Genomic DNA, 14,705 nt, shown 5'->3' with positions numbered 1-14,705 from the left:
AGCAGGTGCCGGAGGGAAGTGTATTCGCCGTATCTTTGCAAGGACAGGGATGCACGCGAGAGCCTGGCCGGGGACACGTCACTAAGTCTGTGCGCTGAGCGGCGAGGTCATTCGAATGCCGCGGGGTCCTTGCGGGCGCCTTGGGAGGGCCAAGTGCGAGAAGGGCGCGGGGAGCACCGTCTGCCGCCCCCGGCTGTGCTGACGGCATCGTCTGGGCTCTCGCCCAAAGTCTCCAAAGTAAAAATGCAGAACGCCGTCTCCCTGCCCTCTCTGTTCCTTGTCCCCCGCGGCCGCCACTGAGGGAAGAGAAGCTGACTCGTGAGAAGGTGAGCGCGGTCGGTTCCGGAAGGAGAGAGACAGAGGCGGCGAGGTCCGGAGCTGCGCCGTGCACTGTGCCGTGACCGCGACCTTCACGGTGCCCTCTGCGGGGCGTCCGCAAACCCCACGTGCAACCGAGCTCCGAGGCTTCTCGTGCAGGTGCCGAGGTGACCCCCTCCCTCTGCAGGCGGCGCCGGGCACGGAGCCCGGCAGGGACGCCATCGGCCGGTCTGCCGGGACCCCCCGGGAGCCTCGCGTCACGACACGGAGGCGACCTCCCCGTGTGCTCCCCGGGGGGGGGGGCACGTGGGCGGACAGCGGAGAGGAAGAAACACGCTGTTTCCTCGAACGCCCGAGTCGCGCCTCGGAGGGGCCGGCGGCGGAGGGCGCGGCTCGGGAAGGAGCGCGGGGCCGGGACGGGTGTGGACGCCCTCTGCGCCTTTCCGGAAAGGGTGCCACAGGGCGGCGTCTCCCAGAAGCAGACCCTGAGGGCGGGAGTCAGTGCGACTGTCTGCGTGTGTGTGTGTGTGTGTGTATACGCGCGCGCGCGCAAACACGTCCCTGGGTCGCCTAGTCCCCGTCCGCCGGTGACTCCGACCCGTTTTGACATCCGCAGGGTCTGAGGATGAGACGCGCAGGCGGCTCCAGCTGCGTTTTCAAGAGGCTCTGCGTGTCACTGTTGTTCATTTATTTTTGTTTTTTTGACAACATCAACAGGAACCCGCGGAGAGGTGGAGCTGGGAACGACACAGCTTCCCAGTGTTCGATTCTCTCGCCGACGTCAGCGTCACAACGTAGCTGGTGACGACGTGGCCGGGGCCTCCGGTGCCGGCAGGCGCCCCGAGTCCCCCGCGCCCCGCACGGACAGGACAGCGGCCCAGCCCCCGCCCCGCTCGGCTGCGCGAGGCCGGGTTCGAGCGTTTACTTAGTCCCCAGACAAGAGGAGGAGCACATGGTCCTTGCAGGGAGCATGAGGAGCAGGCGATGCCACTCAGCCGTGTGCCCCAGGGACCCGGGACGTTCGCGTCCATGTTAAATCATATAAAGCAGAAGCTCCTGACTCCTCACGAGCCCCCGACCGGATCCTGCTGATTGCCATTCTATCAAAAAAAAAAAAAAAGTGCCACCTTTCGTGACACAGCTACGCAGCGGTGAGTGACCGGGGAGGGGACGGGCTCGGCGCGCCTCTCGCCGGGACGGTGGCATCTGACCGCGGTCGGCTTTTGGAGTGTTCGACTACACGGGGAACCGAACGGCGACATTCGCGGGCCGTGTCAAGCACAGGGCAGTCCGTCGAGTGCACGCCGGCTCGGTGTTCTCCCCCGTGAAGGATGCGGTGGGCAGGGGTGGGGGGGCTCGCAAAGGGGCCTCCTGGGGCCCCCGCTTCCCGCCAGCCTAGACTCAGCTTTTCGCTGTGGCCCTTCGAGGATAAAAAGGGTGTGGAGAACGTGGCGCGAACGGCCACCTGCTCGCATCGGTGATTTAAGCAGCTCCTTCTGCCCTAAGGCTCCGCCGCCTCCCCGTCGGCCACGGGCACGTCCTGCTCCCCTCCGGCCCTCGGTCTCGGCTCGCTGCCCCGCAGGGCCGGCCCTGCGGCCCCTCCTCAGAGCAGACGGGGCCCTCCTTCCGGGGCGACAGACCCCCTTTCCTTTCCCGATGCCCACCTGCTGGGAACGACCCGAGATTCGCTCCCAGGAACTTTGTGAGTTAATGTCAACTCTGTGGTCTGTGCTCAGCATATTAACAAACACGGCTAGATGGTCCGATGGACAGTTCCACAGAGAGACGTAGAGATGGGTGGGTGGATAGTAGGTAAGTATATAGACAGATGAGAGAAAGATAAATATACAGATCGTCGGTTGTGTGGATGAATGAATGGATGGTCGATGAGTGGGATGATAGATAGATAGATAGATGGATAGATAGACAGACAGATAGATAGATAGATAGAGGAAGGAAGCAAGGAATGACAGAGGAAAGATATATAAATAGATAATACATGAATGGATAGAGATATGATGATGGAGGAAGGAAGGAAGGAGGATGTGTAGATAGATGATGGATGGATGGATGGATAGACAGATGGATGGATGGATAAGTGGACGGATACACAGACAACACAGGTAGATGATAGATGACAGACAAACACAGAGACAGATGGTAGACAGGTATCTACGTAGATAAACATGGTTAAAGTTAAGACACCTTGTGGATCGCGAGTCCCAGGGGAATTAAATGGCAAGCCTTGAGAAGACATTTTTCAGTGGAACATGTTTAAAAGTTCAGAGACCCGGGCGGCTGCCCCCGGCGGCGGCGAATGCACAAGCCGTTGGGATACGCACCCTGCCCGTGGCCCTCGCGAGCCCGTCGACATGGCCCGGCATCTTCGGGACTCGGGGACGTTCTGGGATGTTCCTTCGGGAAGCCGTCAGGACGATGTTGGCGCCCGGAGGAGGACGCGACGGATCTCGGCCGAGCAGCCCGACTTCGGGGACACACCGGCCGGAACGAGGCGGCCTTCAGCAAGGACGACCCCAGACCCCAGAGGTGGCCGGCTGGGACCCAAGAGCTGGACCAGGTCCTCGGCCGGGCAGGGCTCAACCAAGCGGCACCTCCCAGAAGCCTGGTGCGTGGCCCTCATGGGAAAAGCTCAGAGCCGGGGTTTCACACGACTCCGCTGAACCCTACGCACTCCCCGGGGCGTGGCCACGGCCCCTCCCCACGTCCCCGAGCCGTGCAAATTCATGGGGCCCATGAGCGGCTGGCAGCCGGCCATGCTGCCCTGGTTCCCGGGGACCGTGGGCGGAGAGAGCTGACCCCGGAGAGAGAGAGAGCCCGGGCAGCGGAGAGGACGTGCCCGCCCCGCCGCATGGGGTCACCCCGGGGTTCCGGCTGCTGTGCGTCGTTCTTTTATCCAGTCCGACCTCTACGCTCGTAAAAACGAAATCCCGACCGTGCACGATTTCCTCGGGTTGTTCGCAGAAGACACGGCGGCTCACTGGAAGTGCTTCGCAAACAGCTCTCGATGGCATCCTTCTGAGAGGGATCGCGCCCTCCTCCCCCGCAAAGCCATTCATCACAGCGGGCACACGTCTTAGGAACGCAGAGACGTGCCGAGAAAATGAGCTTTTTCTCCTGCGGCACGTGGAATATGAGTCGGATGAGTCGCCGGGCGAACGCTGCGCTTTCGAGGGCTGCGCAAGCGAAGAGGTTCACCTTCTCCCGGGCGGGTGGACCAGCCTGACACATAACGCTGCTCGCCAGAATTAAACGGGCACCGCGTTTTGGGGCGGGGGGAGGCGGGTGGAAGCTCTCAGCTCCCGTGAAGGAGGGCCTGACGTGCGTCCCGTGGCCGCCGGCCCACGCCCGGGCTCTCTGCTGCCGCTCGACTCTCCTCGCACTGCTGAGGGGCTCTGCACACGGAGCTCGCCCGGGCCTGGTCCCTCCCGGCCCTGCCTGCTCGACGCACTCGCCCTGGAAGCCTGAGCGTCACCAAAGCCGGCCCCCACCCCCCGCCCCGGCCCCGAGGGGCTCAGGCGCTTCGGGCGGCCTGTCGTCCCCGGGGGACAAGCGTGTGCATTTGGGCCTGAGACTCCGGTGACATGCAGCAGCCCGACCCGGTGGCGTCTGGGCGCGACAGCCGTGCACAACTGGCCGGCCACACGCTGCCCGACCGGGACCCGGACGGGCCTTTTGCCACGGAGCTGATGCGCCCAGCCGCGGACGGAGGGCAGAGGTGCGGAGGGCCGGTCGGGGACCTGGGCGCATTCCTGTCCCGCCGCTGCCGCCGCCGGCTGACACCAGATGCACACGGCCACCTTACCTCCCCGGAAGTCAGGACCGTGAGACGGGGGTGACGATCGAGGCGGCAGCCCCCCCTTGCACCGCGGCTGGGAGGGAGGGACCGGCCGCGGCTTTTCCGGCTCCTAAGAGCCACCCTGCCCCTTGACGTGCGGCCCCTCCCTTCCTCCATGTTGAAAACACGGCCTCGGCCTGCGCGTCCCTCGGCCACGCGGACGTCTGTCTGTCTCTTCTGGGGCCAAACGCCCCTCGTTCGAGGACCTTCTTCGGCTCTTCACAAGTGCAGGAAATGATGCAGACTCACCTGCTCCTGCTCACGCCCTCTGCTGAGCACCGCGCCTCGCCCGGGGAGGTGAGCCCCGTAGTCCCCCACGCAGGAGGCTGTGGGCATCTTCGGGGAGCACGGTTCAGGCCAGCATGTGGGGGCTGCACACTTCGCTGAGGGGACCCGGAGCGTGGGGAGGAGGCTGTGCCCGGGCGTTGGGGCCTCGGGGCCAAGCTGCTGGCTCAGGCGGTCCAGGAGGATGCTGTCTCCCGCGGAGATCAGGTTCCCAGACGTGAGGGGTCCGTGCGGGGCGTCAGCGGGCAGGTTTGGGGAGCAGCAGCCGGGGCCCCGAGCAAGAGAGAGTGGCCTCGACAGGCAAAGGGAAACCACGACTCGTGGGGAGTGGTGAAGACTCCAGGGATCGAGGCTGGTCCCAGGGACTCGGGCAGGAGCCCCGCAGGGCGAGAGGTGGCCGGGCGCGGGCGGGGTTCTCGGGGGGCTGGCAGAGGGAAGGGCAGGTGGATGATAGGAAGGGTGGGCCTAGGGGACACACGAGGCGTTTCCCGGACTGGGGACGCCCTGCGCCTCACGGTGCCACGTTCACCCAGCCGCACCCCACATCGCCTGCGGCACTCAGCCCCCCCCCCCCCGCGTCCTCCGCCCAGCCCGCCACAGGCCCTTGGCACGTGCAACTCCCACCTCCCGAGCTCCCCCACCCCCCAGACACGCACGCCTCGTCCTTCGCAGCCGCCCGCCCAGCCGCCCCTGCCGCTGCTGGGGAGCCCCCCGCCCCCCGCCGGGGCCCGGCAGCTCCCCTGGCGTCCGCGTTAGGAGCAGGACGCATCGAGGAGGTTTCAGCGTGGGCAGCTCGAGCAGACGTGCCCGGAGCGTGGGCAGCGGCCGAGATTGACCGCTGGTCTCTGGCCAGCGGGAAGGAGGGGACCAGTTTGCGGACAGGTCGTGAAAGATCAAGAATTCGAATGACTCTGGAAAAAATGTCCTGAAGTCAGCTGTGCCCCGGGGCGGAGGTGGGGGCCGGGGTCCGGCGTCTGCTCCCTGGGGAAGCCGAGAACAAGGGCCCCTGTGTCCGCAGCAGAGTCTGGGGCGGAGTCGCTCGCCTGGGGTGGGCGAGTGCGGGCCTCCGCGGCCGGGAGCTCTGTGAGGGTCCCACCCAGAGGACCCAGGCCCCCTGGGGGCGCCCGCCGATGGGCCCTTTTCCCCCTTTCCCCATCATCCTGGGGGCCGTCTGCGCTTCCCACGGGGTGGGCGGGGACATGCCCCCCTTGGAAGGCGGGTGGTGGCCCTGGCTGGCTGAGGTTCGGAGTAGTGGCCGCGGACCCCGTCGATTCCTGCACTTCCTAGCCGTGCTGGAGGCGCCCCGTGTCCGCCGGTGGTAAGGGGCCCTCCTCCTGGCCGTGTGGGAAAGAGCCTCAGCGTGCGAGGCTGGGGGCTCCTCACGTCTCGGCTTCCGTTGGCTCTCGTCCACACCCCCGCCTGCTGCCCGCGTGACCCGTGACAAGGTTGTTACGCAGGTAACGAACCTCCTGCGGATGTTATCGTAAGCGCTTTCTGCGTGGGACGGGCGGGCGGCCGGCAGGTGCCCCTTCTGCACGCCTCCCGCACCCCAACACGGTCGAAACTCCCCGTTTCTGAGGCCTGGCCGCGTATCAGGGGCGTCAGGGAGCCTCCGGGTGTCACGCACCGACGTGTCCATTAACCCGAAGGATCCGGACACAGGAGTCACAGCCGGGGTCGGTTCTCAGCGACGGTGACGATCGTCAGGGATATTTCCAGACACCCGCGCTGCGAAGGCGTCTCTGCTTCTCACTGCTGAAAATCCCCACAGGTGACACCGCCGTGGCTTGTTACCTGTGTCCCTACGGGTCCGCCACGTCCCCGTTACAGGTGAGCGAACGAACGCATCACGCATGTGCGTTCGCCCGCCCACGTGGGCGGAGCCCCCGACTTCCGTTCCCAGGCTCCCGGGCGTCTCCGTACGGGGCAGGGGTGCTGGGCGCCGGGCACTGAATGCAGACCCACCCCGAGGTCACAGCAGGCGGCGGGGGCCCCTCCGGTCCCGGCCTCCGGTCCGCAGGAACCTCCGAGTCTGAGCACGGAGCTTCTCTCTCGTGTTTGGGGCCCCCGCGTTGGCCCCCCGCGGATGGCTGCACCACGCTGCCGACAGCGGGAGTCGCTCGGCGTGCGCCCCGGCGAAGGACCAAGGACGCCTCTGGCTTCCCGCGCCGCCGCCGGCAGCGCCCCGGACGCACGCGCGCCCCGCCCTGGCTCGCCCGGAACCGGCCTCCCTCACAGCCCAGCGCGGCTCCTGCAGGAAGACTCGGTCCTCGCAGATGGCGAGATCACTGGCCCGGCTCGGAGCCGTCCGCCCAGCCGCACTTGTCCTGTGCCTTCCTCGTGACAGTCCCCCTGCTGCGGGCCAAGGGGGACATTCGAGATCAGAGGGCGGTGAGGGCCGAGATGCGCGCACCCCGGGGCGAGTGCGGGAGGCCCGCGGAAGAGGCCCCTCCAGTCCCGGGCCACCGTCCTGTTCCACATGGTGACACGGTCTGAATTTCCTCTCGTGCTCGCGACGCTGTGTGCTGGGATTCGCAACAAATACACCCCAACGGCTGCGGAAAAACGCACCACGCGTAAGGGCTCTTTCGAGACGTCTTCCGAGGTCCGTGGACAAGCGACTGTGAAGGCCGTGGACGTCACGCAGCTGCGGAGCTGCGGAGGGAGGCGGGCGGGGGCGGGGCGTGACCACGGCGTGACCACCTGGCGGATGGATGTGCGCGCGTGGGCAGCGCGGAGCCGGCATGTGCGCGCGTGATCCGCCCGCGTGCCTCTGCGAGCGTGTGCACGTGCGTGTGCATGCATGTGCGTGCCTGTGCACATGGATGCCCGTGTAGATGTGTGTGAGCATGCACGCACTGTGTGTGCGCGCGTGTGTGCACTGTGCGGGCCGTCCTCACGAGCGGGGCGCCGGGGCGAGGTCGCGGCCTCGCGGGCCGCGACTGTCTCCGGCTCGCGCTGGGTTGGGAGGCGCGTGAAGGGTCCGTCTTCACATCTGAAGGGCGTCTGCGCGTCCGAGGACCCCGCGCCGACAGACGGCCCAGGCTTCTCAGCCATCGCTGGCCCCTCTGCGTGGCCGCCTGCGGCCGGACACACACCCTGCTCTCCTTTGCGCAGGTGGTCTTACCTGCGGCTCCGCGCCCTGTGTTTAAAAACATCCAGTGCCTTCTGCCGAGGGCGGCCTTGCAGTTTTCCAAGCACTACATATGGAAGAGGCTTTCCTTTCTCCACGGCACGTTTTTGGCTTTTTGGTACAAACGCATTCGTGCAGATAAACCTGGGTTTACTTCTGGACTCTCGATGCTGCTCCACTGGTCCGTGCCTCTGTCTGTTTCGCTGCCGATACTGTGCCGTTTCGATGGCTGTCGCTTTGCAGTGTAATTTGAAGTCCGGCAGGGTGAGGCCCCCAGCCTCGTTCTTTTTCCTGGCGACGGCCTTGGCAATTCGGGGTCTTTTGTGCTTCCATACGAATCTGCTGATTTTTTTGTTGAATTCCTTTAGAAAAACACTCATCGCGGTATTGTGGTGGGGACCGTGTTAAATCTGCACAATGCTTTAGGTAACAAGGTCACTCTAACCACGTTGAACAGACTCGTGGCTACGGCAGGGTAGGTGGGGGGGAGGGGGGAGGCAGACGGGGTAAAGGGGGTCGGGTATGTGGTGACAGAAGGAAATGGAACCGGGGGAGGGGAACACACAAGGCCACGTGACTCCGCCTCGCTGTGAAAATGTACGGCTGAAACTTACCTGTTTCGTTAACCAACGTGACCATAAAAAAAAAGCTAATTAATTCCGAAAGTTAAATAAATCATTGCAATGGCAAACAGCACTTAAAACGCCAAGTCGCTCCCTCCACGAGCTAAACCTTTCATTTCCGTCACTTTTTTTTTTTTAAACAAAACAAAACAAAACAAAGCACATCTACAGCAGAGCAGAACTGAGGCGGTTCCCCAGAGCGTCATTCTGTCATTCTCGGTGGTTGGAGAAGCCTGCCCAGGCGGTCAGCGCGTCTCCATGGAGAAACAGCAAACAGAAGAGACACAGACAGGGGCCGGGGGAGGGGCCGCCCGCGGGAACCAGGAGCAGAGCCTAGCGACGGAGCTGGCTGGAGGCGCTGGCGGCAGAGGGGGCTCGGGAGGGGGCGCCCTGCAGGGCCCGCTGGTTTCCCAGTCAGTCCCGAAGCCCTGCCCTCTCGGATTGGAGAGTGGACTTTGGTCCCCTAAGGGACTGTGCGTTCGGGTCTTTCCGAGACAGGCCGTGAGGAAGACGGAGGGAGAGGGTGTTAGAAGCTGCACAGGGCCCGGCACGCTGGCTCGTGCATTCCAGCCCCCACCCCCCGGGGGGGGGGGGGCACCGGTGACTCAGGCCAGCTTGCAGGGAAGAGCATTTCCTCTGGGGCCGGGGGAGCTGTGCACACCCCAACACACGCACACACACACGCACACACGCACGTGCACAGCGGGGTTCTCCGCTGTGAGGAGAGGAAGTGTCTTGGGCTGGGCTCCCCAGAACCATATGCCGGGGCGTATCCCCAAGTGAGAGCGACTTGCGGGCTCTGAGCATGAGTCACTCCTCGCCGGGAACCCACAGGGCACACCTGCAGCAATCCATCCGCCAGCGACTCGGGGCCATCGTCACCACGGCTCGCAGGACCCCAGGGGCGTCCAGCCCGCCACCCAGAACGACTCCTGGGTTCCAGGAGGCCGGCCTTGCAGAACAGTCCCTCGGATCTGGGACCGCGGGGCCTACTGTGAGGCCTTCTGCTGTGACGCCTCTGCTCCTGTCCGCGGACTGCTACATACGCCTGTCGCCTCCAGGCCCACGGCCCCTGACCTGAACTCACGCCTCCCCCTCCCCCCCAGCTCAGCTCACCAGCTGCGGGAACCCGCTCAGTGGCCCCCACCCCTGGGTCCCCCGCCCTGGGTGGCCTCTCTTACTCCCGCCTGCCCCTCGGGGTGCCCGCCGAGCTGCCTTGTCCCCACCCGCGAGGTGACTGAGAGATGCACAGCGTCCCCCCTGGCCCGGCCCCTTGTCGGTGGCAGGGTCTGGCCTCCCGCGCGCACGCGCACGCTGGGCATGGTGCGCGCGCGGCCGATTCGAGCCGCCGATGTTTTGACATGCGCACTTGTTTTGCGATGCTGGTTCTAAGCAAAGCAGCCCGACGTGGAAGCCGTTGTCCGCGCGCAAGAATTCCTGGAAACACAGCCCAGGGACCCCCCGGCCTGAGCGCCGTGGTGAGACCAGACCCCTTCGCGTGAAGCTGGGAGGGCCGGTCCGTCCGCGGGAGTGACCGCGCGGCGCCAGGAACACGTGATACTTCTGCTGCGCGCGTCTCCCAGACCTGGGTTCGGGCGTAGTCGTCCACGAACACGTTTCGCTCGGCCCTAAGTGATGCGCATGCCCCGCGCAACGCTTCCTGCGCCGAGGGTCAGGGTTAGGGTGGTGCCTGGGGGAAACGTGCCAAGTTCAGGGGACTGCGCTCGGTGACCTTGCTCGCTTTCCTGCGGCCTGAGGTGTCACGATCAGGCCGCACCCCGGCTCTCCTGCCGAGCCACGGGGATCCAGAACGATGTCCCCAGGACCGTGAAACATCACCGGGCCCCGGGGCGCTGGTCTGGCATCCCGGCGGCTTTCTGTGACTCGATAATCACTCCAAAACGAAATGTTGTGTGTTGCTTTTTTTTTTTTTTAAGTCACGATTTGTCAAACTCCTCTAGAAAACAGCGACATTTCACGGTCTCTTTCCAGAGCTCCATCTCCTTCGGAATGTCGAAACAATGTGTCCGCACCTCAGAGAGAAACCGCCCCGCGCAGGTCTCAGCCATGGGTTCGGTGGGGTTCTCTGTGACGGGGAGGCGGGTTTCCCACGACAGGTGGCCAATGGCCTGGCTTACCTGAAGTCAGGCTGAGCCATATGCTAGAATCCGTCAAGAGAGTACAGTCACGGATGTGACTGTGCACGCGCATGCACACACATGCACGCGCACACACACATGCACACGTACGTGCACACACATGCGCACACACATGCACATGGACACGTACGCACGCACACACATGCACACACACGCATGCACACACATACACACACGTGCACACGCATATATACACGCACACACGTGTGCCAGCGGACGGGCACCATGTCACAGGGCCGTGCGGCTTATAGTCCGAGCGCGTGTTCACTGAGCCCTGTTGGTGTGTTCCTGCACACGTGTGCGGTCACTAGAAGAACATGCCCCGCACCTGGGGAGCACCTGTAAACCACACACCAGCGCGCTTGACCTTGACCTCCAGGAGATGGGTGGAGGGGGCAATGAAAGCCAGAGAGCCGAACTCAGACGCCTGGCGGCCTCGCCTTCCTGGAGAGCGGAAGGAATCGGAAGCTCCTTGAGGCCGACTTTCCTGAGAATCACCCCCCAGCGCACCCGAAGGCCCCGGGAGGAAGCCGCGGTCTCGATGCACCGTCGGTCTGGTCTGTTAGGTCGGTTACTCCCTCGGGGACAGCGGTGGTGCCCAGCAGGTGCCAGTGTGGGCAGCACGGTCCGCTCTGCCAACAGGACGAACCTGCACCTCTTGGCGTCTGAAACGATATCCTCCGAGGTCGCTCGTGACTCTGCGGCCGGGCCATGCGGGTCGCAGTCAGCGGGAGGCTGCTTCCACTGTCAGCTGGGCCCACCCACGACTCAGAGGCCAGCTGCCGAGCGGGTGGGGAAGTGCTTTTTGATGGCTCAGCTGGGACAGCTCCTGCCTGCGGCACGCGCCTCGTCGGCCTTCAGCGGGTCACCTCGGGCTGTGCACACCGGGGCACCGGCGGGGGGCTCAGCAGCTCAGAGGCGCGGCCATCACTTCTGCCTTCTGTATGGACTCCATAGGCCACGGCAAGGGACGATAGCCATCCAGAGGCGAGCGCGTGGATACCACCTGTCCCTGCAAGGAACCCCACGGTCGCCCTGCAGAAAACCGTGCGCACGTGTGCAAACCATCTTCACGGCGTGGAAGTGACCCCCCCAAATCCCCCGAGCCTGACGGACAAGGGCGGCGCGGGCGGCAACGCTCCCCGCTGTGGACCGGATGCGTGTGTGTCTCCCCAGATCCGTACGTTGAAGCCGAACCCCCGACGGGATGGTGGCATGAGCAGCTGGGATTGGGCTGTGAGGGTGGAGCCCTCACGAAGGGCATCAGGCTTCTCGTGAAGGGGACCCCAGAGAGCTCCGTCAGGCCTCCCGCCCGGTGACGATACGGCGAGCAGACATCGCACGTGAACCAGGAGGGGCTCCTCGCAGAACCTGCTGCTGCCTTGATCCGGGACTGTGACGCCTGCACGCACTGATAGACAGCCGGGCGAATGATAACGGGGAAGCACGCGATAAAGAGGTACAAACCGGCAGTTAGAGAACAGCCACGCTCAGCTCAGGAAGGTAGTAACAGTGTTGCGATGAGCACATGTCGCAATAACCGGGTGCCCAGGCGACTGGCGGAGGGGTCACTTTGTAACGTATATAAATGCCTAACCACTGTGCTGCACGCCTGAACCTTATGTGATACTGAATGTCAGCCGTAACTGGAAAATTAAAAAATGCTGTAAAAAAGCCAGGACGTGTCCTGCACGCCGCCCCTTCAGGCGGCTGCTGTGTGGGAGGAGGTTGGGGACAGTCAGCCTCTTAGGACACCGAGGTCCACAGACATCAGACGGCTCTGCCAGCTCGTGGTTTCAGGACACCCTGGGACCCCTGGGAGAGTTTAGGGTTGCTCCCCCCATCCCCCACCCATCCACTGAGTCGTTTGATAGAGAATCCGGGACATTCCGCAGCGTCCCCAGCAACCATGCTCCTTTCCTAAGGTGTGTCCCCATTCGAGAGTGGCTTCTGCCCCTCAGAAGGCCGCCTGCTCCAGGCTGGCGCCTGGACTGCAGGAATCGGCTCGGCGCGCCAGGCGGGCGCGAGATGAGACGGGCGGGCTCACTGCCAGCCATCGATCCACCTTTCGGGAAACTTTTCAAAAGCGTTCGCTCACCGTTTCTGCTTACATTAAGATTATCAAACAGAACTTAGTTTTTTCTTTTCTTTTTTTTTTTTACCCCCTGCTAACTGCCAGGGAGCCTGAGGGAACAGTGTTTTAGCTGGCATAGTGCCAACATCCATAAACTCAAAGTCCGTTTCTATGGAATAAGGTAGAAGGGAGGGGGGTGGGCGACCGGTCGTCTCCAATACACTGCAGACGGATGAGCAGCTGTACGGATAAACAGACAGACGGATGAGTGGATGGGCGCATGGGACGGGATGCATGTAAGCGTGGATGTGGACATTTACGTACATGAGCACTGTGTGTGCTTCACAGGGAGTACACCCTGCGTGCGTACACACTCATGCAGAGACACACACTCACGCACACACACACTTAACTGGCTTGCAGAGAAGGATACGAATCGCCCCAAATCAAGGGGATTACGCAGTAAGAATGGAGCAGCTCTGCAGAGCGGCCTCGGAGGCTGGGACGGACTTGCACAACGAGCCTGTGGGTCTGTGGGAAATGGTCAGAGGTCGGTCACGTCCTCAGGGTCAACCGGTGTCGGTGTCGTGCACGGGAAGCAAGGAGCCTGGGGGACGACCGGCTCCGGCCCCAACCCACGTGGCTCGCGGCGTGCCCAGACGTGTCCCATGCAGTCCGCCCACCACCCAGGAGGCGTCTTGCATTCATGTTTATTCCGGAAGTCGAACCTTCTGGTCGCCGAAGTGCTTGCGAAATCCTGTGGACGCTTTGTTTCATTCTGAGCCGAGAGGGCAGTGCTTTGTCGGTCGGGACATGGGACATGAATGAAGGCCGGGAAGCCCGGCACTCAGGGGGTGACCCCCTGGGTGATGAGACACTTCTCGCCCCCAGAATCTTCCAGACAAGGGAGAGGAGGGTCCGCCCTTGCCAGAGGCTGGAGGTGGGCCAGGTAGGGAAGCCTCTCACCGGTGACAGGGGTGACCTGGTGGGGGGGACCTACCTCCAGGTGCAAAACTGGCTGCCACAGCTCCAGCAGCCCCGTGCTCCCCAGGAAGCGCCCCCGAGGGGCCACATCCCGCACCCCTTGCCCTGGCTGAGCTTGGTCCCCAGACTGTGGCCACGGACGGGGACTAAGTGAAACGGCAGAGTGAAGGCTGTGTGGGGGAGGGGCGGAGACGGCCGGGAGAGGGTGCCCGGGCGGGGTGGGGTACTCTCTGGCCAAACGCAGGGTGTGGGCCTTAGCCTTGCAGGTCCCGCCACCTCCGGCCAGGTGTGTGTGAGACCCAGGGGTTCAGTCGGGCCTGAGTAGCAGCTTCGGGCCGCTGTGGGGAGGGACGGGGGAGGGGCCCTGACTCAGGCTGGCGGGAGGGGAGGGGAGAGGAGTGCGGGGAGGAGCGGGAGGGCCCGCGAGGCGGGGCGCGGGGTGGGTGACTCAGGGATATCCCCCAGCGCGCCGCCGCTCCGGACCCTGCAGGAACACAGAGAGAATGTAAAGCTAACACCTTAATTAAAAAAGCCGGCCTGGGGCACGGAACACGGCAGGGTGGCCCGTGTGGCTGTCCCCAGAGACGCCGACTAGGCCGCAGCAGCCTAGGGTGGCAGCGGGGAGACATACCCTGCCCCTCGCAGCCGCACCCCGGGCGGGGCAGCTGCCGGCCCCTGCAGGGGCCCCCGCGCTGCGGTGGGCAGAACCGCGGCCTCAGCGCCCCACACGCCCCCAGCGTGCTCCGGGGTCTCTGCGTCAAGGCAGGGCCCTGGGGGTGGTGCGTGGGGAGGTAGCGCCCCCCACTTTCCAAAGCAGGCTGTCGATTTCACTGTGCTCTAACACGCGCTCTTGTTGGGAGGGGGTCCCGTTGGGTCGGTACGGGGTGTGGAGACGAGGGGCCCCACACTTTCCTGGGTAAGCGGTGGTCTTCACTCTGCCACCGAGGGAGAGGCCACGCCGGGGGAGGGGGTCTTGGTGACAGGGTGGGGGCCGGGCGTATTGGGGGGAGGCCCCCCTCACTTTTTCTGAGCAGCGAGGACATTTTTTTTTGCCTTGAGGTTCCCGCTGGGAGGGAGGAGGGAACCGCCCCGCACTTTCCCGGGGCCGGGGTGGGGTGGGGGAGACTCTTCTCCCACGTCCGCGTGGCCCCCGGGCCCGTCCCGCCCGAGACCCGCGCGCCGCACCCCAGGCCTGAGCGCGGTGCTGCAGGCGGGGCGAAGGCGACACCTCCCCGCCCCGTCCCCCCCTCGTCTCCCCTTCTTCCCCCCGTCC

This window comes from Rousettus aegyptiacus, unplaced genomic scaffold, assembly GCF_014176215.1.
Source record: "Rousettus aegyptiacus isolate mRouAeg1 unplaced genomic scaffold, mRouAeg1.p scaffold_m13_p_19, whole genome shotgun sequence".
Classification (NCBI taxonomy): domain Eukaryota; kingdom Metazoa; phylum Chordata; class Mammalia; order Chiroptera; family Pteropodidae; genus Rousettus; species Rousettus aegyptiacus.
Note: the sequence above shows the minus strand (reverse complement) of the source record.